Genomic DNA, 22388 nt, shown 5'->3' on the forward strand with positions numbered 1-22388 from the left:
CTCAGCCATGATGCAATACCAGCTTACAATGACACTACAAAACTGTATCCGTTTTATACAGGCATTGCTGTCAGAGCTACTGGAAGAGATGGATCATTAAAAATGTAATCTGGTGATGGCGCAGATATGCTGTTCAAAATGTGTGCTTCTCTGAATTTTGTGGTGCAGTTCTTGCAGTTGCATATTGGGCAAAAGTGTATATAAAAACACATGCATTAGTGAAAATGATGTACAAAATGCATATTTTGTATAAAATGTGTACAAAATGTGCATATTAGGCAAAAACTGGAATCAAAATACATATATTATGAGAAAAGTGCACTAAAATGCTAGTGAATCTTTGTGGGGGACCTTTTTTGGAAATAATAATAATAATTGCAGTCTGATGTGTTGGTGTGATGAAGTGAATTTAAGACTGGAAAAATGAGAAATGGAGAGAAATTGAGGTCAATGGATCCATACACCCCTGGCTCTGCCTTCAGGGGGAAACAGGGCAGCCCCAGGGTGGGCCCGTTGTACAAATCCTATACCTGTCTACTCAGAAGTAAGCCCTGTTGACTTCCATGGGTTTTACATTCATTTTACTAGCATTGCAGCCTCAGTTTTATCATCAGCATCTGATATATATATATATATATATATGCTTTCGTAGATTTTCACGGGTACAGGAATGCAGGTTTTGGTGTCCTCGGGTGTCTTCCCGTGTAAAAGTTGGGGTGTCTAGGCGACGTTTCGACGAGGTCTCACTCGTCATCTTCAGGCTGGTGCTTTCGGCTTCTTGTTACTGGAACAGAGCGGGATCTCAATGTTTGAGTTCCTATAAATACTGTAGAGGGGGTGTGGTGTCTAGCCTCCAATGTTCTGGGCAGAGAGGAAGTTCCCAGGCTAGTGTGCCTTTTCTTCTTTTGTTCCTTAATTACTTGAGAGATACCTTGAGTGATTTCTTGAGTGATATCCTGAGTACCACTTAGGTGGGTCATTAGGTGTGGATTAGTTGCTAAAGTCTTTGTGTCTTGACCTCTTGAACTTTGTGAAGAGTTTTCCTGAGAAGATGGCTGTATTGCACTTAGTTGTGCTTTGGCTTGGCTTCGTGTATAGGGGCGAGCTGTGGTTTTGTGGCTTGTGTCAGCCAGATCTGTGTAGGGATTGCAGGGGGGTGCAGCATCCGGAGGTGCCACCATGGATTGGCTACTGGATGGTGTCAGTAATTCATCTGTGGAGAGGGTCTGGGTTTGGGTCTGGTGTGGTTGATTGGTGTTGGCGTTCTGTGTGCCTCTGGATCTGGTGTCAGTTTTTGTGGGGAGGGCTAATTTCCAGATGTCTGGCAAGCGGGATGTGTCGTCACGCTTGTTCATGTTGTGAGGGTGTTTCTCTATCTCGATGGCTTCCATGATTATTCTCTTGTGGTGATGTTCCGTATTAAAGAGCAATTTGGAATCTGCAAAATTAATTTCGTGTCCTGTTTCTTTCATGTGTTGGAAAAGAGAGGAAGTTTTTTCTTCTTTTTTGACGGCATTCTTGTGTTCTGCGATACGTGCATTTATTCGTCTGTTTGTTTGTCCAATGTACGTGGCTGGGCAGACTTTGCAGGGTATTTCATAGATCCCTTGGTTTTCCAACTGGATTTTATCCTTGGGGTTTTTATCCAAATTGCTCTTTAACATGGAACATCACCACAAGAGAATAATCATCTGGAAATTAGCCCTCCCCACAAAAACTGACACCAGATCCAGAGGCACACAGAACGCCAACACCAATCAACCACACCAGACCCAAACCCAGACCCTCTCCACAGATGAATTACTGACACCATCCAGTAGCCAATCCATGGTGGCACCTCCGGATGCTGCACCCCCCTGCAATCCCTACACAGATCTGGCTGACACAAGCCACAAAACCACAGCTCGCCCCTATACACGAAGCCAAGCCAAAGCACAACTAAGTGCAATACAGCCATCTTCTCAGGAAAACTCTTCACAAAGTTCAAGAGGTCAAGACACAAAGACTTTAGCAACTAATCCACACCTAATGACCCACCTAAGTGGTACTCAGGATATCACTCAAGAAATCACTCAAGGTATCTCTCAAGTAATTAAGGAACAAAAGAAGAAAAGGCACACTAGCCTGGGAACTTCCTCTCTGCCCAGAACATTGGAGGCTAGACACCACACCCCCTCTACAGTATTTATAGGAACTCAAACATTGAGATCCCGCTCTGTTCCAGTAACAAGAAGCCGAAAGCACCAGCCTGAAGATGACGAGTGAGACCTCGTCGAAACGTCGCCTAGACACCCCAACTTTTACACGGGAAGACACCCGAGGACACCAAAACCTGCATATATATATATATATATATATGGAGTTTAAGTAGCTGGGCCCACCACACATCAGTAATGGAAAGATGTCTTAACTTTATCCTTTGATGCCATCCTGATGCCTGTTCACTGGCCCATATCCTCTTGAATTTTAACAAGCCAATCCATGCATTTTGTCTTTTTTTGCTGAGCCACTTAGCGGTGCACTGGAGGAGCAAAGGAAGGTCTACTGACACAATGCAAATGAGAGGTGTCCGTGTCTGTCATGGGTAGCAGCATAACAATGTTAGCTTAATGGCAGATCCAGAATAAAAAGGACCTTTAGTGGAGAAAATCACAAAGAAAGCCTTTGCCATTATCACCAGTTTCCACCACTTCCCTTCCATCCTAGGATGAACTACCTCAGGCTTTCCTATCTGTTCATATTCATTCAAGGAATATAATATGCCAAGGCTGTCTCTTGCGTTTAATTTGAAGCCTAGAACCAAACCATCTGCAAATGTCGGACTTGACAAGAACGCAGATGCCAATTAGTTTATAGCCCAAGTTTGCATCAAGGTTTTCCATTAATTCCTGCCTTTTGCTTTTAATTTGCTGCCTGTTGATTCCGCTCAGACAAGCAATGCAACTCACTCATTGGATTGTTCTGTTTACGAGGAATGGATAGATAATGGAGAAGCAGCTGGTGCAAAAATTATGATGCTACATGCTGAGTTCACCAAACTTCATGTGGAGCTTTGCATCTGACTGTAGATAAAAAATGCAGGATTAGGCCACCCTCCTTGGGCAAATAAGCTGCAAACCTTGATATCCACAATGCCTTGTTACATAAATGGTATTTTGCAGAAAATACCGCAGAAAGAGTGCAGTTATAGGGCTGAACTCCAGTAACTGTCAATCCAATCTTGGTCAAAATATTGGGCTGACATGACTTAACATGGCAAACACTGGACAGCTAGGAATGGGCTGACTGCCCTTGCTCCATTTTGTGAGTCACAATGCTGACGTTACTTTTGAAAGCAGCAGCCCAAATTCTTGTTTTCAACAATGTCTGGGGGGCACCACGTTGGCCACTCCTGCTGCAGCTGATGGACCTCAGATAACAAGGCTGCAGATTAGTAAGAATCATTTGTTCCACTAAGGGGGTACATAAATTCTGTTGAAGAAAAATAAATCTCTGGCGGAATCCTTGGAAAGCAGCTGTCAGTCAGAGTAGGAATCACTGGCTAGATGGAGCAATGGCCTGATTCAGTGTAAGGTGTCTATGCCTTTATGGGTCTATAGCCATTCCTAAGCAAAGACAAGTGCAGTGGCAAGAAAGAATGAAGATTAGCACAAGGCTGGGTAGCTGATCGTGCTTATCTTTGTTCAATTGGCTTCTTACCAAGCAATCTGCCCAACACTTAATAAAATCTAAACAAACATTTGGCCACAGGCTCTTTTCTCACCTAATTTGTTTTCCCCACCCCTTTCTTCTTTTTTCTCCAGAAGCCAAGGAGTCGCAAGATGTCAGTTTCATAAAATTCTATTACGCCAAGTGTGGGAGAGTAGAAGGAGAAATCGTCTGATATTGTGAATGACCTCGATAAAATATACATGGCTGGGAGTAATGACATGTTTTGCTGCAAACACGCAAGTGCTCTCACTCTCAACAAATTTCCTCTTCGGGAGGAATTTGTTCCTGCTGAGTTGAAAACAAGGGCGAATCTTATCAGCCTTATTCTAAGCCTTCCCGCCCCCCCCCCTACAAAATACTAGGGTTGGCATTATCATAAAGCAACAGGAAGCAATTGCTTGTGGCAGCAGATTTCAGAAGGGGCACAATTTGCCTGTCTCCACTCTTCATCTCTACCCCTCCCCCACAAACCCCCAGATATTTCTGTCTAGACAGGGCCAGTTCCAGATCTTAGGTTGCCAGGGGCAAAATGTTATCTGTACTTTCCTCTCCTCTATCAGCAGACATCCTCCTCCATTGGTGGGCCCTGGAGAGTTTACCCAGCAGCAGTAGTGGACAGCAGCAGCAGTATTTCAAGCAATACCAAGTATGGTTTGGTCACCATTTTAATTTCCCATAATGCCCCGAATCTAGTGTTGCCCGGGGGCATTGTGGGAAATTAAATTGGCAGCTACTCAGAGAGGCTGCTGTCTCCAGGCAGAAAAACACTGTGACATTGCAAATTGTTTTTCTACCTGGAGAGATATGGGTGAGACCTCCTAGCCGTAGCAATACTTTTGGACTGAGAATGAATGAGTGCTACATGGGGATGTTTCAAAAGTATCCTTTCAGCTGGGATGTGTACCTATAGCTTGTAACTCCCTCAGCCTCACAGGGCCTTGAGTCTGTGCAAGCTGCACATAGCTATAGATTTGCTGGATGTCTCTGATAGCAGAGCCCTCATTTTAATCCAACTAGCTGCCAGGGCACCCTTGTCCCAGATCCAGGGGAGTTTCCCAATTTATCACGAGAAGCCAATCACAGATCTGGCATCCAGGGGCAAAAGAGTAGCTCCGCAAATGCACTTGGAAAACCTCGGCGTCAGAGAGGCAGACAACTGAGGATTAATGTCAGGCCACAGGGGAAGTTCAGAGAGGACCAAAAAAGAAAAAGAGAAAAAAGCATTTCAGACAGCCTGTTTTTGTTGTTAAGAAATTGTGCTCAAAGCCAAGCAGCTTTGGTGAGAGTGGATCAGCTTGGTTTGTGCGTTTTAAGAGGGCCAGCATCAAAGATTGAAAAATGTGTCAAACAGGGAGAGTGGGAAAACACTCTGATCTGGTTCATTTCCAGGCTGCAGAGCTTTCCCCTTCCCTCTGAAGTGCCTTTACCAGCACAGAAGGGTGGGGGGTGTTTCCTGCTGCATTCAATGGATTGCACAGCCCAGGTAGGCTGTCCAACAAGCTTCCTTTTTGGGCCTGGGGGCTCATAACTGGGCTGCCCTTCCCAATAATCCTAATGTATTATTTGCATTGGCTCTCTCCACCTTCATAGGCTGCCATTATCGACTCCTTCTTTGCTTCCCTCACCTCAAAATGGATACCGTTCAGCTGGAAAAGGTTCTGGAAAGGGCAACTCAAGTGATTAAGGGGATGCAGTATCTCTCCTAGGAGGAAAGGTTGCAGAGTTTGGGATTTTTCAGATAAAAGTTGAGTAAGAGATGATATGATCGAAGTTTATAAAATTAAGCATGGTGTGGAGAAAGTGGGTAGAAGTTTTTCTCCCTCTCTCATAACTCCAGGACTCGGGGACATTCAATAAAGCTTATTGTTGGAAGTTTTGAGATGGATAAAAGAAAGAGCTTCTTCATGCAGCTCAGAGTGGAACTCACTACCAAAGAAGGCAGTGATGGCTACCAACTTGGATGGTTTTAAAAGAGGAATGGACAGATTCACATAGGTTGGCCATGTTCTAGTTCCGCTGCTGTGCTTATAAATACAAGTTGCTGAGAACTGAGAAGTGTGAGGCTGTTGTGCTCATGTCCTGTTTATATGCTTCCTGTCATCACCTTGCCAACAAAGGTCTGTATAGTTAAAGCTATGGTTTTCCCTGTAGTGATGTATGGAAGTGAGAGCTGGACCATAAAGAAGGCTGATCACCGAAGAATTGATGCTTTTGAATTATGGTGCTGGAGGAGACTCTTGAGAGTCCCATGGACTGCAAGAAGATCAAACCTATCCATTCTTAAGGAAATCAGCCCTGAGTGCTCACTGGAAGGACAGATCGTGAAGCTGAGACTCCAATACTTTGGCCACCTCATGAGAAGAGAAGACTCCCTGGAAAAGACCCTGATGTTGGGAAAGATTGAGGACACAAGGAGAAGGGGACGACAGAGGACAAGATGGCTGGACAGTGTTCTCGAAGCTACCAGCATGAGTCTGACCAAACTGCGGGAGGCAGTGGAAGACAGGAGTGCTTGTCGTGCTCTGGTCCATGGGGTCACGAAGAGTCAGACACGACTAAACAACTAAACAACAACAACAACAACAACAAAGGCATCTGATTGACCACTGTGGGGGGAAAGGATGCAGGTCAAGATGGGCCACTGCCCTGATGCAGCAGGTTCTTCTTATGCTTTTGTGGCTGGAGAACAGGGAGGTGGTGAGGTGCTCGGAGGAACTACTAAGGATGGTTATTTAGGCTGCTGTTTCTGGCTAATAAGCCATTCCTTTTGTGGGGTTTTATGCTGCTCTGAAAGTACCATAAATGACTGCCTGACTGATGGAATCAATAATGGACTTTAGAGCGGCACATAGGCACATGCGTTTGTATTGCTTCAACATTTTGATGCTTGCACCCCTGGGCCCCTTTGGGAGGGTGAGATAGGAATTCAATCAATCAATCAGTCAATCAGTCAATTGGACTGTTACCAAGGGATGATCACCATGGTCTACCTAATATAAAAGATCTAGTAACTTCCAGGTTGGGTCACTGCAATGCATTCTAAAGAGAGCTGCCTTTTCAGATGAGGTGGGCACTTTAACTAGTGCAGAACGCTGCTGCCTTTTTTGGGGGGGGGGCACAACTGCATTGCACTGCTGCTGTCTTCCAAGACTCATTGTATGACATAGGAGACTGCCTCCTACCAAGTCCATAAGATTGGTCCATCTTGCTAAGTGCCATCTACACCAGGGGTGGGAAACACCATGGCCCTCCAGGCTCCAACTTCCATCCACTTTTAGTCAACTTGGCCAATGGTCAGGGATGATGGCAGCTGCATCAACATTTGGAGGGCCAGAGTTTATCCACCTTGGTCCACTCTGGCTCATAGCAGTTCTTCAGAGTTTCAGGTGGAGATCTTACCCAGTCTTACCTAGAGATCCCAGAAACTGAACCATGGACCTTTTCCATGCAAATCTGTCTTCTGTTTTCCTTGGGCATTACTTCTTGTCCTATAAGCAGAATCTCTTCTACTTACACCTCAATTCCTGTATAGATTGCTCTCCCTAAAGAAGGCCATTGGGCTTAATCATTTATTGCCATTTAATTAAGACCTTTATGTGCATTACGGCTCTTAGTTAATTAGTTAACCTCTCTCTCTTGATATAATTTTCTCAATTTTTATTTTTACTTTTACCACTTATAGTTAGATTATATGTTTTTGCTATAAATGTTCAGTTTGACTTTGCCTGAGATCTTGGGCAATGTATTGGAAGGCACTGGTGTCAGGTCCCCATTCAAAAACACTGTAATAGTGGCTCTTACTTATGAGCAAGGGCGGCACCTTTAATAAGATTAATTTTGGTACAGGTTCAGTGACACAAGGTCCAGAAATCATGATTCCAAGGTATGTGAGCAAGGCAAGAAGTTAATACCTGAATGGAAATATGTAGATATTCCAACAGGTGACACCAAGCTTTTGAAGAAGAGGTGAGGTGAGCTCACTCACAGAATCTCTCACCTTATGAGTCTGTTGCATGCATGCATTCATACTTTTTCTGGATAGGTGCATCTGATCCCACCTATGAAGGCAGTGCCTGGTTCTCAGTGACAATATTACCTCCTCACTTCTGCCTCTAGCTGTGCCACCTCTTCATCCTGTTCAGCCCCTCCCTCTAGCTGGTCAACCCATGCCTCCCAAAAAAGCTGAGTCTTCCATCAGAGGGGTGGTAAAGATAACTGTCAGACAGACAGACAGACAGACAGACAGATTCCCTCTCACTGACTTATAGAGTCATAAGGGAAGGACCTATACCTGGGTGCCAGTCTTCCAGCCCCCATCTGTTCCTTTTCTCTCCTCTTACTCCTCCTCCATAGTTTGGGGTTGCCAAACTATGCCAAATCCTGATGGACCCAAGGGGCCCATAACAGGTGCCATATGTAATGTAATGTAAGCAACCAGCCAAACAACCAAAGCAGTCCAGTGCTTGCTACAGCAAGGGATTAGAGATAATTCCCCATACTAATGCAAGGTGCTGTGTTCTTTGGTGAAGGGACTTAAAATACCAGAGAGTCATTGCATAACTTCTAGAGCAGGAGTAGTCCATGTCAAACGCTCCAAATGTTGCTGGATGATGCATCCCATCATTCCTGGGAATTGGCCATGCTGGCTGGGACTGATGAGAGTTGGAGTCCAACAACATCTGAGGATATCACAAGGCCTGCCTCTGAGTTAGAGCATTTGTATAGGTCATCTAACATGTTCAAAGTTACGTGATCTGAAATCCTATGCATGTGTTCTTGGACAATGAGTTGCACTGGACTCACTCCCAACATAGTGGTGTGTAAGATTGCAGCCTTGATTTTTTTAAAAAAATAATAATAAGAAAATGAACTTATATTATGTTTTAAAAAACTCAGGCCTAGTGTCTTACTTCTGAGTAATGCATAGGATTGCATTTCCCCCCATTTTTAATGAGAACTGAACACCATAAGAAAGGGCCCAGAATATTCAGGAAGATGGGCAAGTCTCTCAATTCCTTCCTGGTCTTCTTCCCCAGCTAATTAGATAGCAGAATTTATTTCAGCTCTATGCAAGAGGCACCTTTGATAGATTACTTGAGCTCCTTTTGGATACAGAAAATTGACTTTTCCCCTCTTTTTTCTGTCTCATTTTGTTTTTCTGCAGCGATTTCCCATGCAGGTTTTGGGTGAAATTCTCCACCGCATACCCTTTATTGAAGAGGCAATTTTGAGCAATGAAAAGGTGTTTTGGCATCCTCGGTGCAACACATCTGCTAATGGAAATCCGGAAGATACTTCTCCATTGTGTTGCCTGAATCCGAACAGGCAAACAATGAACAGGACTGCAAACACCTGATGCCATCAGTGATTTTGTTTTGCCATCAGAACATCAACTCAGCGGGGCTTTGTAATCTGTAACTGAATATGCATATATTTCAATATCATCCTCCTCATTCCTGAGAGAGGGGGAGAAGGAGAGAGGAGAGGGGGAGAGAGTTGGGTGGAGTGGGAGGGAGGAGAAAGAGAGAGAAAGAGAGATAAACTCTCCTTTGCAGGGGAAGAGGCAAGATACATAGAGACAGCTTTCAGTCTCTGCACCTGCACTCTGTGTGACTGACAGAATGGGGACACAATTGCATATGGTAAATGAGTTTGGGTAAGCAGGCAGTGGGGCATGTAAAAGAGGAGAGAAATTTGCCTTGATGTGGCAATGGGGCTTACATTTTTGCAGAGGCTGCAAGCCATTTTTGAACCTGATTCTGGCCTCCAGTTGAAAGATGTTTATGTGTCTGAGTTGGTGATGGTTTCTCTCCCACCCCCACCCCTTTCTTTTCTTTTAAATATGGATTTGGAACCTAAGTTATCTTCCCTGCCTTAAGCCAAGTTACAAGTTATGCCATAATAAATAATAATAATAATGCTAATAAATACCAAGCCATGCTATAAATACGTGTTCGTTTCCGCTTTGCCATGCATATTAGGCATAATGAGCATTCCCTCTCTCTTTTTTGAACCTTAAAATCCCCTGTTTTACAAGCCTTCATTTCGGCATAATGTGCCCATAAAACACAATGGCAGCACAGTGTGGAGAGGGCTAAATTAAAAATTAATGGGCCCTGCCACCGCCTGGCAATCACAGCGCCAGGCAAAGACAGAAGGGCAGAGAGGAAGCTGCCCTCCATGGCAGAGCAGGATGCAGCCTGCAAACATCTCCCAGCTGCTTCTTGGAGTAGTGCCTTTCTCCCATGCTAACCACTTCTCTATGCTGCAAATACATGCAACTGTCAACTTTGCATGAATTTTGCATTTTAGCCGACAATTCTTGTTTTCACAAACCTGAGGCAGCTTTCAAGCAGGACCAAGTGAAAATTGTCTCCTATTCACACCATTTGAGCAAAGAAATGGGAGTGTGGAGGCGGGTGGCAGATACATATTTCTGAATACATAGAAATGCAGGAAGCTGCCTTATAGTGAGTCAGGCCAGTCTAGGATTTTGAAGGGGCTCCCACTCTATGGAAAAATATTCATGCAAATACATGGAAGCCTCAGTTGGACTTAACATTGCTTCAATATTCTGTCAGTACTGGAGAGAAGAAGCTCATGGAGCTCGCACTATGAGCTCCTGAAGTCACCCTGGACATATTTTGCACTATCATTTGTGTTAGTGTTAAAAGACCCTGGAAGCCATTTTCAGAAAGGTGGTGTATAAAAGCAATGCGATCTATATGAACACCGTTAACCACAGTGGCAAAATAGGAAACAAATGTGAATGCTTTTTGAGTGGCCCTCAAAATATGAGAATATGTTGTGGAAGAGAGAACCATGAGCTGTATCCAGTTAAGTTCTGCTTAGAGTAGACCTACTGAAGTTAATTATCCAAAGTTCACTACGCCCAGTCACTTCAATGGGTCTACAATGAGTAGGACCAGAATTGGAGAGAGCCACATATACACCACCTTGAGCTTCTTGAAGGGAAGATTGTGTAAAAAGGTAATCAATAAATGAATAATAAAAATAAATAAGGAGAATTTCAAAACCATCTCTAAGCTAGTCAATATGAAAGGGGAAAGGGTGTGTGTGCTTGATATGGGGCATGCTGTGAAAGCCCTGTGCCCTTTGTCATGTTCTTATACCCTTGAAATGAAATTCTGATTATCTGAAACCTGTCTGCTAATTAAGCCAATGAAATACACTGGGCCTTTGTTACTCAGCATATGCTTCTCCTTCATACGAGCAAGAAGCATCTTCATTCCCAAAATGACAGGACATCACACATTTCCAGCTCTCACTTCTCCATAGGCTGCAGAATCGGCACTCAAGCACAATCCCCTCTTTTATCCAGGGGATATTTAGGGCTAAGCAGAACAAGACTCCAGGCATGAGTCAGTTTAGGTTGATGGAAAACCTCTAAGGACCCCTTCAGATGCTTCAGGAATTGGACCTCGGCAGCTCAATAGCCGGCTTTCTTTTTTCTGCATCAGTGCGATATCAATAACCCAGCTTGAGGTTGGTAGGAGCTGCAAGGTGCCATCATTTTCAGATGAGTCATGAAACAATGTCTGCACAGTCATTCAAATCCCAGGTGTTCAGGACAGCTTCCAGCTTTGGGGCATCTGCATTCTGCCTCCCTATATTCTCCTGATAGTTCCTTGCCAGGGGAAAGGGATGAGGGAGTGAGAGGGGAGACAGACAAATGTTTATTGATGCTCAATGCACCCAAAGAAAACTAGCCATTTATAAAGTGGTGAAAGGAGTGGCGAAATAACACAGAATTCAAATCAATAGTCAGATAAGAATAATCACACATTACAATATCTGGAAATGTTGGGGAAGGGTTGCTTTCTGATTTCAGCATTTAGAGATCATGCACACATTTTTGACACTGCCTGAATTTGACACTGCCAGGTTTTTGGTTCTTCGTTATTTCCTCTTCAACATCCACAGCTGTGGGCCATAGCTCAGTGGTAAGAGCGCAGGTAAAAGGGCAGATGCAGCCAGTGGGAGAAAAGGACAGATCTTTGAATCTGGGATCTTCTGCTGTCTCTTCAGCTGCACCCTCAAGGGAGCTTATTCCACTTACCCAACATTTCTCTGTTAATTTCTGCATTATATTTGAGCTTTCACATGACATAAAAGCCACTTCTGGAACTCTATAGTGAAATATAGCACACGTTTAGCACCCATTTTCCATGTTATTTGATTCCAGAAACAATCTGTTTGCAGTCCCCTTAACCTAGAAAATGAGTAAAGTGATTAAATTTAGGGTGGTATAGCAGCTTACAATTCTTTCCTGCTGTTTTAATGTGGGAATCACAGGGGAACAGAAACAAGAATGTGTGGAAAGGGTGACATTGTTGAAGATGTCCACTGTTGTTTATGTAATTTAGCACAATATGCTATTATATTGGTCAAAAAGCTGAAGTTGCATAACAAAACAGGTACTGCAGTGCAGAAGGAACATTAAGAAAATGGGAGAAAAGTGCTAGCAATATCACCAGAAAAAGTAGCATGACATCCTCCATATCTGAATGTGCCCTGCTGTTGGTGTATGGGGAAAAGAAATGAGGCAGAAGCCTTCTGGAGACAGATGCTTTCTTGCTAAGCCTAGCTGTGTGTTTTTCAAAGATTGTTTCAAATAGCACGAGAAAAAGGTAGAAAAGAAGGCCATTCCAGCAGGTATCTATCTATCTGCTTATGTTACCATCTATGCATAGGTAAGAAGCACAACATGAAGGCAACTGATTCAATCACACGAAAGGATTTTGCCTGAAACTACTGTGCACTTCAAAACTTCTGCCTAATTGCCACATTAGACTATGTAGAAGAAGCAGCTTCAGAGGAACACACTGCATAAAAAGTACAGTCAAAAGAAGATCAAGATTGCAGCCTTGCTGTATACACATGCCATGAACATATGCATTCAACATCCTGATAAACTCCACACACCTGTGTAACTAGCAGACAAGTAACCCAGTCCTCTGAAACAGAGCAAGATGCTGATTGTTGTTGTTGTTGTTGTTGTTGTTGTAACAACAGTGCCTGATATTTATTTAATTCATTGCATTTCTACTCCACCTTTTTCTCCATGGAGCTCAAGGTGGCGAACATGCTTCTGCCCCCCTCCTCATTTAATCCCTACAACAGCAACCCTGTGTTGTTAGGTTTGGCTGAGAGGCAGTGACAGGTCCAAGGTGAGTCCACATTTTTATGCACAGTTACCTAATCCACCACCTTATCCCCTCAGGCTAACCCACGTTTCACAGCATCATTATCCTTCAGATATCATACTCCAACCCACCCCATGAAACAAAATACTCCATCTCATGCATTACCCATCCACCTTTAAAAAGAAAGTCATAGATGTCTGCTACCACATTAAAAAGTCATAGATGTCTGATTAACCACATTAAAAAGAAACACAGAACCTCACTCGAGCAACTGTGACTTAATATGATTCCTGTATTACTCGTGTGTTGCACTATATACTATATACCCTGTTTTTCTGTGTATAAGACGCCCCCATATATAAGATGAGCCCCATTTTCTATCCCAAAATTGAGAAATAAATATTTTAAACACCAAACAGAACAACTTTGATATTTTATTAAATATGCAAAACACCGGTATATTTAGTACAGTATATTTAAACACCATCTTATACGTGGAAAATACAGTATATAGTACTGGGTTATCTTGAAGTGGGCCCTTTAGCATGGCTAATATATCATACTGAGATATCAAACGAGGAAGAGAAAAAAGACCATTTGACTTAGAGGACCAATCACTGATCATGAATAATGAACACAAAGCAGTTGGAGGCACACTCAAAAGCGGTAATCCTTGATCAACCCAGGGGTTGAACTGAGTATGAATAAAGAACACCTGGAGTGACTTCAAATCAAGAACTAAAAAAAAAAAGAATCAGAAATATGTCTGTGGCTCAGCTGCAAGGAGAGGAGGTCAAGGTTCATCTAATAAATTATTTCCTGCAAATGCTTAGCCCAACTCTAGCTGTGAAAAGCACTTTTAAAAAAGTGGGATGTGAACAGAATTGTCTATCAGGAATGGAACACATACTTCACAGAAAAGAACTGGCTGCATCTCTTGAAAAGGTTTCCTTGAAAATCTGATTATATGTCAGCATGAGAGAGGGGAGAAAATATCATGGGCTCAAGAAAAGGAAGGTTAGAAAAGGAAATTGTCTAGAACAGGGACAAGGAAAAATATGCCCCTCCATTATTCTGTTCTACTCAGACTTGCTGGAGAAATACCAGTGATTACGATAGTGTTGGCTATGCTAGGCAATTCAGGACCCTGGACAGCTCATCATAGCAGTGGAAGATATTATCTCAACCAGGAGTCAGAGTCATCTGAGAGTTTGAGACGGCTCTTCCCTTCCCATGGCTCCATCCACTTCAAGCACTTTTTAAAAGGCCATAGACTTGCCTGAATTCACATGCTATTCTGTGGGTGTGGAGCAGGAGAGGCTGCAAGGCAATCATCTTCAGGCTCTGAAGATGATGACTGAACTACATCAGGGTGGTATAGAAAAGGGTGCCAAAGGACTCTCCTTGAGTGGGGTGACTTGTGCATAGTCTGAATCCTCCTGGAACCCTAAGGAAACATGACATTCATACATTGCTGGACTCCAATTTCCATCAGATCTAGCCAATGTGGCCAATGGTAAGGAATGATGTGAGTTGCAACATCTGGAGAGCAAGCATCTGATTCTTCCATTACTGGTATCTAGAGGAATGTGGCAAAGAAGGCCAGATAGAAAAGTCTGAGATGGGAAGGAGAATGTGAAGAAAAGTTGGTGAAGTATCTGGGGGGCTGAAGAATAAGGTGACAATATGTTCTAATTCACAGAGGACAGTCCTCTTTTTGAAGCTTTCTCAGGTCCAAGTCTAGCTTAAAGCTTAGTAATCTTAAGGAAGGAGGAAAGGACTCTTGAAGTTGTTCAAGAGCACCTAATAGTACCTGGACAACAAAATGAACAGGAACACAGGTTGCCTGGCCCCAGCCTTCCCCACTGTGGAGAGGTGCATTTTTATAGTATTATAAAATTATGTATTATTGTAATTATTACTAAATTTGCACCTCTCCATGTAAATTACCATCTACAAATCTCTGTCATCTTCCATTCTCTTTTTCCTTTGCTATCTTCTTTTTTCAGTTGGTATGTGGTAGGGTGAGATTGTCATATTGATAAATATTTTGCTTCAAGTCCCTGGGACATCTGCAAAGTCACAATGATGGGCACGACATTGTTATTGCCTAAAATCCCCTTATCCAGAGCTACAAAGCTGCACTTCTGCTGGAAATCCAAGCACATCATTGTGAGCATGATGTTAAGGCTGGATTCCACTACTGTCAGCCAGGAGGATAGAATGTGCAGCTTAGCATTGCTAACATGCCCACTGCTGTCTGCTGTGTGGAGCGAATGGTCACCTAGGAAACCATTATTGGGATCTGCTGGTGTCCAGGGACATTGTTGGAAAGTGTGCAAGCGTAGCAATTTACTAGGAGGCCTCCACAGCTTGTGTCCTTGGGAGAACCTGCTGGAGAGCTAACAGTTTCCATAGAAACCTGATGGAAAAGCCTTCCTGCCAGTTTCCTCTCAGCTGTTCCTCTTCCAAGTGCAAAGAAAAAGGTCCAAAGATGGCAAATGGAGAGACAATTGATACAAAGAGCAGCTGCTGGCGTCTGCCTCTGGCATCATCAACTGAAACAGCAAAGAGAGGTAACGTGGGTATTTCCTCAGTAAGAACATAGGAGCCTTGTACTGATTCAAGCCATTAGCTTCAGACAGGGGGCATTCCCAGCCCTACTTGGAGATGCTAGTGGTTGAATTTAGGACCCTCTGCATACAAAGAGATGCTCTATCACTGAGCTATGTGTGGGCTAACCAGCCTCATGTAACAAACATGCTTAAGTTTAATTAATGCATGAAGGGGTTGAAACCATGGACTAAGCTGCCATCCCATGCTTGGCTATGTAACTTACCTTGGGAGGAAAAAGGTAATCAAGCCTTTGTTTTTCATCCAGTCTACCTGTGAACTCATTGTATGAAAAGGTCTGAGTTGGTTCCTCCAACTCAGCCACATGGCTCTCACTAGCCTCCCTTGTGTTCCTATACCAATAGTTTAGGGACTTTTAACCACATTGTAATTAAGCTACATTTTACTGCCTGTGCAACTTTTCTGATTGCTGTATGGAAATGCACATGAATCTGACCTTTGGAAAGCTTGTAAGCAAACCATTTATATACTGTAATTACCAAATGTGTAGTCTTTTCCGATGCCGGGGCAAAAGAGAAAATTTGGAAGGAACTTTTAAAGGAGTCAATTTTGGGACTCACTTGGAATGACATGTCTTAAAGTTTTTACTGCCTGTATTTCCATGCTTTACTTAGCTGCATATTTTGTGATTTTAAATCTCTGCTTGGGTTCTCTCACCAAAGAGTACTCAAACTTGGATCTTGGCATCCAGGAATTCTCTTTCTTATAAACATATTTTTGAACAATGGCCCTCCCATGGCCCCAATTAGCCAACCAGATGTTGGAGGAAGGTGCTATATCCTTTCACAGTGACCCATACATTGATATGAAAAATATGAGTCAAAGACCTTGGGTGGTCCCAGAGAAGTTATGTGTGTGGGCAGTCAGGGACTGTATCACAATATAGGACCAAAGTAGTTCTTGGAACATGTTGCCTCCCGGGGAGCTGTCAATGATCCTGTTAGTCTTGAAAACTGGCTAATTTCTTGCCTTTCCTTTACATTACCAGCTGCAGCCAGAGTATGTGGCTTCTATTCACCCGCCAGTTTGCCTGAATGTGGCTCTACCTTGTCCTGAAAGCTCTGCTTTGCCCTGTGAAAAACAAAACAAAAAAAACCTGATCAGCTAAAACTGGACCACTTAAGACAAAGGGAAAACTAGCATTTAAATTGTGAACACTTTCTATTCCCTTGATCCCTTAAAAGATCGGAAGGGTCTGCTGGTACAAAGCCTATCATGAATAAGGGGCAGGGGAACCTTAATCTTTCAAATGTTGTTGAAATACAACTCCTATCATTCCTGACAACTGGCCATGCTGGTGGGATTTGGATGCATCTGGAAGGCCTACTCAGAGTAGACCCATTGAAGTTAATAAGCACAACCAGCTTTGCTTCATTAACCTCAGTGTCTCTTCTCTGAATAAGACTCCGTTGAAAGCAACCCATGAGCTTCAGGTTCTTAAGAATAGTTTTGTGGAGAAAGGAAAAGAGCTTCTCTCCAATGATTCACACTTCTCAGATGGATTCCTAAAGTAATTCTTCTGAAGTCACTCAACTGACACAGGGGATATATTTGGCCCTAGGACACTACAACCAACTCTATTTATTAATAAGAGGGAAGGAAAACAAACCGTCTACATTGATGAGTTATGCCTGCAACACCCCCTCCTCCTCCCCAGAATTCATTTTGCTGGTGCCACCGCTGATATATCGGTTGGATTAGGCAGGAGGTGTTCTGCGTTCTCACTATAAATTCCATCCCTCGGCTTCTTTCCCAGGGGAAAAGGTGGGGGAAGAATAGCATTTGGAAGGTTCATGCTTTAGAACAGAGGTGCAGAGTCAAAAGTGTAAAAACGAAGAGATGGAAACTGAGCGAACAAATGAAAACGTAATCACATGACCAAAGCTGGCTCCAGAATGATCCCAAACTGACTCCTGGTGGGTTTACTTTATGTAATGTGTGCATGAGACACACTGTTTGTAGAACCCTTCTGGGTGGCTGCTATTTGAAGAGCTGGAAGAAATCTCTTACATCAGTTTAGCAAATGACCATATATATTACCCCAATCTCCGAGTGCTGAGAGATTCCTCAGGGTCCTGTTTAGTTAGATTGAAGGACAGCGGAGACTGTGGTGTTTTTAGGATTTGTGGTTTTATTTTTACATACATGAACCCTGAGCAAAAGATGAAGGGGTGCACAGTATTAACACCCTGACAGTTCTTGGTTCTCTGTTAGGTTTCCAGGGGAGCCCCAAAGTCCAACCAAGAACAAGGCATGCCTCTGTGTCTCCAGCTTCTAGACTGCTTGCAGTTCACTGATACACAACTTTGCCTATTGTTCCCCTAAGTAGCAGCTAGGTCTGGGGGTTGGGGGAAAGGCCAACTCATGTTTCTCTATGACAACAGAACAACTACTTTGTGCTAAATTGTGGTACTTAACCAGTCAGCCAAAGCCATTACCTTAACAAAGGAATTGGTTTGGCAAACTTCCTCTTGTACAGTCTACCCTCACAGATACAGGATCACATGTTTGGCGTGGGAACCAGGGTTGCAATCTGAACTGCTCCCCCCAAAAAGCTCATAACAATATCATTTGGCTCCCGTTATGGGTTTGCATACAAGTTATAAGCCTGATTGTGACATCAAGTGAAGGGCAGGTGAGTGCATTATTGCAAAAATGGCTTCATGGGCCAAATGGGGAGACCTGGCGGGCTTTAATGAGCCCATGGGCTGGAGGCTCCTAACTAGTGTCTTAATGGAGTATTAGACCATCAACCCTCATATTGTCTGCCCCAACTGGCAGCCGCTCTCTATGGTCTTGGGTAAAGGCATTTCTTAGCCGTGCTCTATTAAATCCTTTTTATCTGAAAATATCAATGAGTGAACCTGGGACCTTGTGTTTGCAATGGCTATGCTCTACCACTGAGCTTTATCCCTTCACATCCAGCCCCATATGTGAAAGTGAGGTCGAGATCTTGAGAACCAAATAAATTGGATGAAAGCAAACTTTGATGAAAATATTCATTTGAAACTGACCTACGAAAGAGGTGGCATGAGCCCCTCTTATTCTTTTTTTCTTGTTGAGGCCTCGTGCCAACAAAGAAAATTATCATCTGGTAACAAGCATGGCCCGGTTGAGTCTCCTGCTGCAGTTTTAAATGAACTTTGTGAGCTGGAGGGAAGTTTTCATCTAACTGTTCTGTTCCCTGTTGTATCATCCACTCGGAGACGGGAAAAGACAGGCCGTAGGTGAGATCTGATGTCCTATATTATGCACACAACCTCAAAGGTTCCAGCAGGAGGTTCCTCTTGGAAAGCATTTGCTTCCTGCATCCTCCCTTGCTTAGCCCAGAGGGTTCAAACATGAGATTTGACTGCTTGGCACCCAGCCTGCAGCTTCCTGCTTCTTTGACTTTTGAAGCATCAATGCATTTTTCACAGGGATGTCTGATCATGAAAGATTTTTCCGAGTTCGTTTTCTCGCTTCTCAGGACGTTTGCTAAAGAAGCAGCAAGCAAATGACAAAAACTGTGGAAATTTCACAAATATTATAGACCAGGAGTAGCCAACAGAGTGCCCTCCATATGTTTTGCACTACAACTCCCATCGTTCCTGAGCACTGGACGTACTGGCTGGTGGGAGATGGAGGACAACATGTTGGCTACTCTTGTTGTAGACCATGTTATCTCTGATATTTCTACTTTAAAGGCAAATTTGGAGCATCTTCTCCAAGGAAAAAATCTGAAGAGTTTTCAGGAAAAAGAAAATGAGGTTCAGTGGACTAGAGAAATGTATTTATTCATACTTTCAACATGCCCCCCCTCCACTTCTTAGCTAAAAAATAAAAAGGCTCCCACAGTGGCTTATAGGGATCAGTAATAAGACAGTTCTTGTTTTCAGACTCACAATCTAAAATACATAAGACAAAATGAAGAGCAGGCACGCCGAGTTGGGCCCAACATTGGGGGGAGGGGGCCTGTTGTGTGTGCATGACATCACACACATGACAACCGCCCCCCCCCAAATTGAGCCATGCCTGCTGGGATGTGCAGCTGTCCCTTTGAGGATTTCCAGAGCGCCTTCTCAGAAGGTGCTCTGGTGATTGTGTCAGGGGGCACGGACTGTGAAAATCGCCCTTTGCACCTCCCACCCACGACTGGCACACTGGTGCTTGCTGGGGTGGCAGGGTACGACAGCCCCCTCAATATTGGGGGGTCAGCATCCTGTTTCGAAATATTGAGGGGGCTGAAGCACCTTCCACCCCCTATAACCTGGTGCCCTGATGGAGAGGGATTGATAGGAAGAAGGAAAAAGCAAGCTCTGGTAATATTTCTTAGTTACAGAACCAGCTGGAATGGAAAGGGTTCAAGGAAAGGAGGAGACAAAAGTTGCTGGTTTCTCGGTTAAGGAGATTGAGAGGTCTTGCAGCTCCATTTTCCCTCTGCTATATCTTGAAGAGATGGCTGGTGTAGGTGACAGCTAAGAGAATTTGGCACATCCCTAGATTGTTTCTCAGTTGTATTCCCAGAGTGACCCTCAAAGCAAATCTGGAAGTGAAACATCTCATGTAAAACATGTCAGGAATGTCAAAGAAGGGACTATAGCACATTTGGTGAATGTTTATCTCTGTATTTCCCTATAAGGACACTGTGACATCCTCAGTTACTAGAAATACCTTGTTTATTGAGATTACTTTGAGAAACAAACCAACCTCAAATACGTCCTTCCTTTGTAACAGAAAGTAGAATCTTCCTACGAGAAATGTCCTTACCTGAAATCTTCCATAAATATCTAGGGCAGGTCTTTCTGTTGCAGTTTCAGCAAGCACAGAATAATTAAACAGTAAGTCCTCTGATAAGCCACAGGGTGGCAGTGCAGTGGCAATTGAGCCCACACCCCAGAATAAAGAAATGAGACACTTATTATTGGGTTGTTGAATGCAACAACTTTATTGTTATGTGCATAACAGAGATCTGCAGAATATCTTATGACTGTGTTGAGCAACATAATAATGCAGCAGTTACCTATGTAGCAATCGCTGCTTGGGCTTAGGACAAACCATGCCTGGCCTTTTGTAGGGAAGAGTATTGAGTTTACCACCTCCTCATCTGGCCACACCTTTTTAGGTGCATAAGGCCAGAGTCAGACGTCTACCCCACACTACAGTTCTAGTGCCATGTCACATTAAGGAGAACTCAGATGATCCACAAGTCACCCAACCTGGGAAAGGGGGAGGCCTCCCTTGTAAATGTTTCTGGCCTGAGGGTGTGGGTCTCCCATGATTCTGAGACTCTGGGGATGAGTCCCCTGTAGATTCTCTTTCTCCAAAGCCATGTTGGTATAGAACCAGTTACAAGCCCTTTAAGGAAAGAAAACAGCTCTCCTGTCAGGGTGGCAGAGCCACTGGAATAGAAGCTTCTTCATCATTTAACCCTCATGTGACTTCTGCTCCTTGGCTGAGACAACATCTTTCAAAGCTCAGCAGATAGGGCCCACTGGGAGCTGTCCAGACTTCTGATTTGGCATACCCTAGCAGAACTGGAAAAGGCCCTGGGAATTGTTATAACTTCTCCAGCAAGCCCTACCACAGTACAAGATGTGTGTGCCTGGTTAACTGTTTCCATAGCCATAAGAGTCCAGTCTTGAAAAGTGTCTTTCATGCCTTTCAGTGCTCAGATATATTCTTCCTTGCATTTGTTGCTCAAAGTCTAACCACAATTGCTATTGCATGGGATAGCCTCTAGGAAGGTAAGGTCTCTAGTTATTCCCTCACTGACCCAGTCTCCTGGCCACCACTCTGCAAGCCAACATCTCATGAAATGAACATAGCTCAAAGCACCATCTATGTGAGGGAACAGCAGGGAGCTTTGCTTATGAGCTGGTGGGAAGAATATGAGATGGTGAGAGGGTTTTGTTTTGTTTTGTTTTTTTGACAGGTAGACATGGCAAAATTGCAGATTATACAGCTTGACCTTTAAAACCTTTTGAAGGTATGTGGGAAGCTTTTGTAGCTTGTCAATTTCAACTGGCCTTAGAGGCAACTCAAAATGCAATCTTTTATACAGGGAACAGGCTGCCCAAGCCTGCCACATAACACATCTCCATTAATCGGGGCAATGCAAGCTTTCTGAGCATACAAAGAAAATAGCAAAGAGAGCTCATTTGGTTGTCTTTGGCACACTTCTTTGCCCAAGGTTAAAGTGATCAGAAAGAGGGGTGAGGGTCACCTGGAATCACATGCTAGTTATGTAAGAACTTAAGAAGAGCCTTGCTTCCAACATCTGGCAGCCCTGCGTGAATTGCTCTGTCCAGGACTATTCATAGTCAACAGTTTCCTTCCCCACCCTGTTGCTGCTGGGTTTAATTCCTTCTCAACTGATCCCAGCCAAACAGGGACCACATACTGGATTTGGCTACATCACATTGGTAGGTAGTCAATCAGATTTAGCTTGAATTGGTATCATCAAAGGCAAATAAAGCCCACTTGGGGTAAGGCAATGCTTCCTATAATAGTCACACAGGCGGTCGTAGCCAATCAGGGATCACTTAATGATCAAACTTTTTTCAAACCAGAGTTCAGAGTGATTCAAAACAGAACACTAAAAGGGTGATGCCTTTCATTTCTGATGAGCCCTTTTACAAAACCTCTCTTTCCCCATTTTGGCTCAGTAACTCATTGACAAGGGGTGGCACTTTGTATTTGACTGTTTGTGGTGGCTGGTGAGATTCCATATTGGATAACTGCCCAAATAAAAGGAATCAAATATATTCCAGCAAATCTAAAGGACTTCGCTTTGAATTGTGAAATAAAATTTATCACTCAAATTGGGCACTTTGTAGTAGACCTCTGAATCCAGCAGCTGACTACATTTCGACCACTTGCAAGCATTTATTTCAG

The sequence above is a fragment of the Podarcis gaigeae genome (genome assembly GCF_964106915.1).
Source record: "Podarcis gaigeae genome assembly, chromosome: 15".
Classification (NCBI taxonomy): Eukaryota; Metazoa; Chordata; class Lepidosauria; order Squamata; family Lacertidae; genus Podarcis; species Podarcis gaigeae.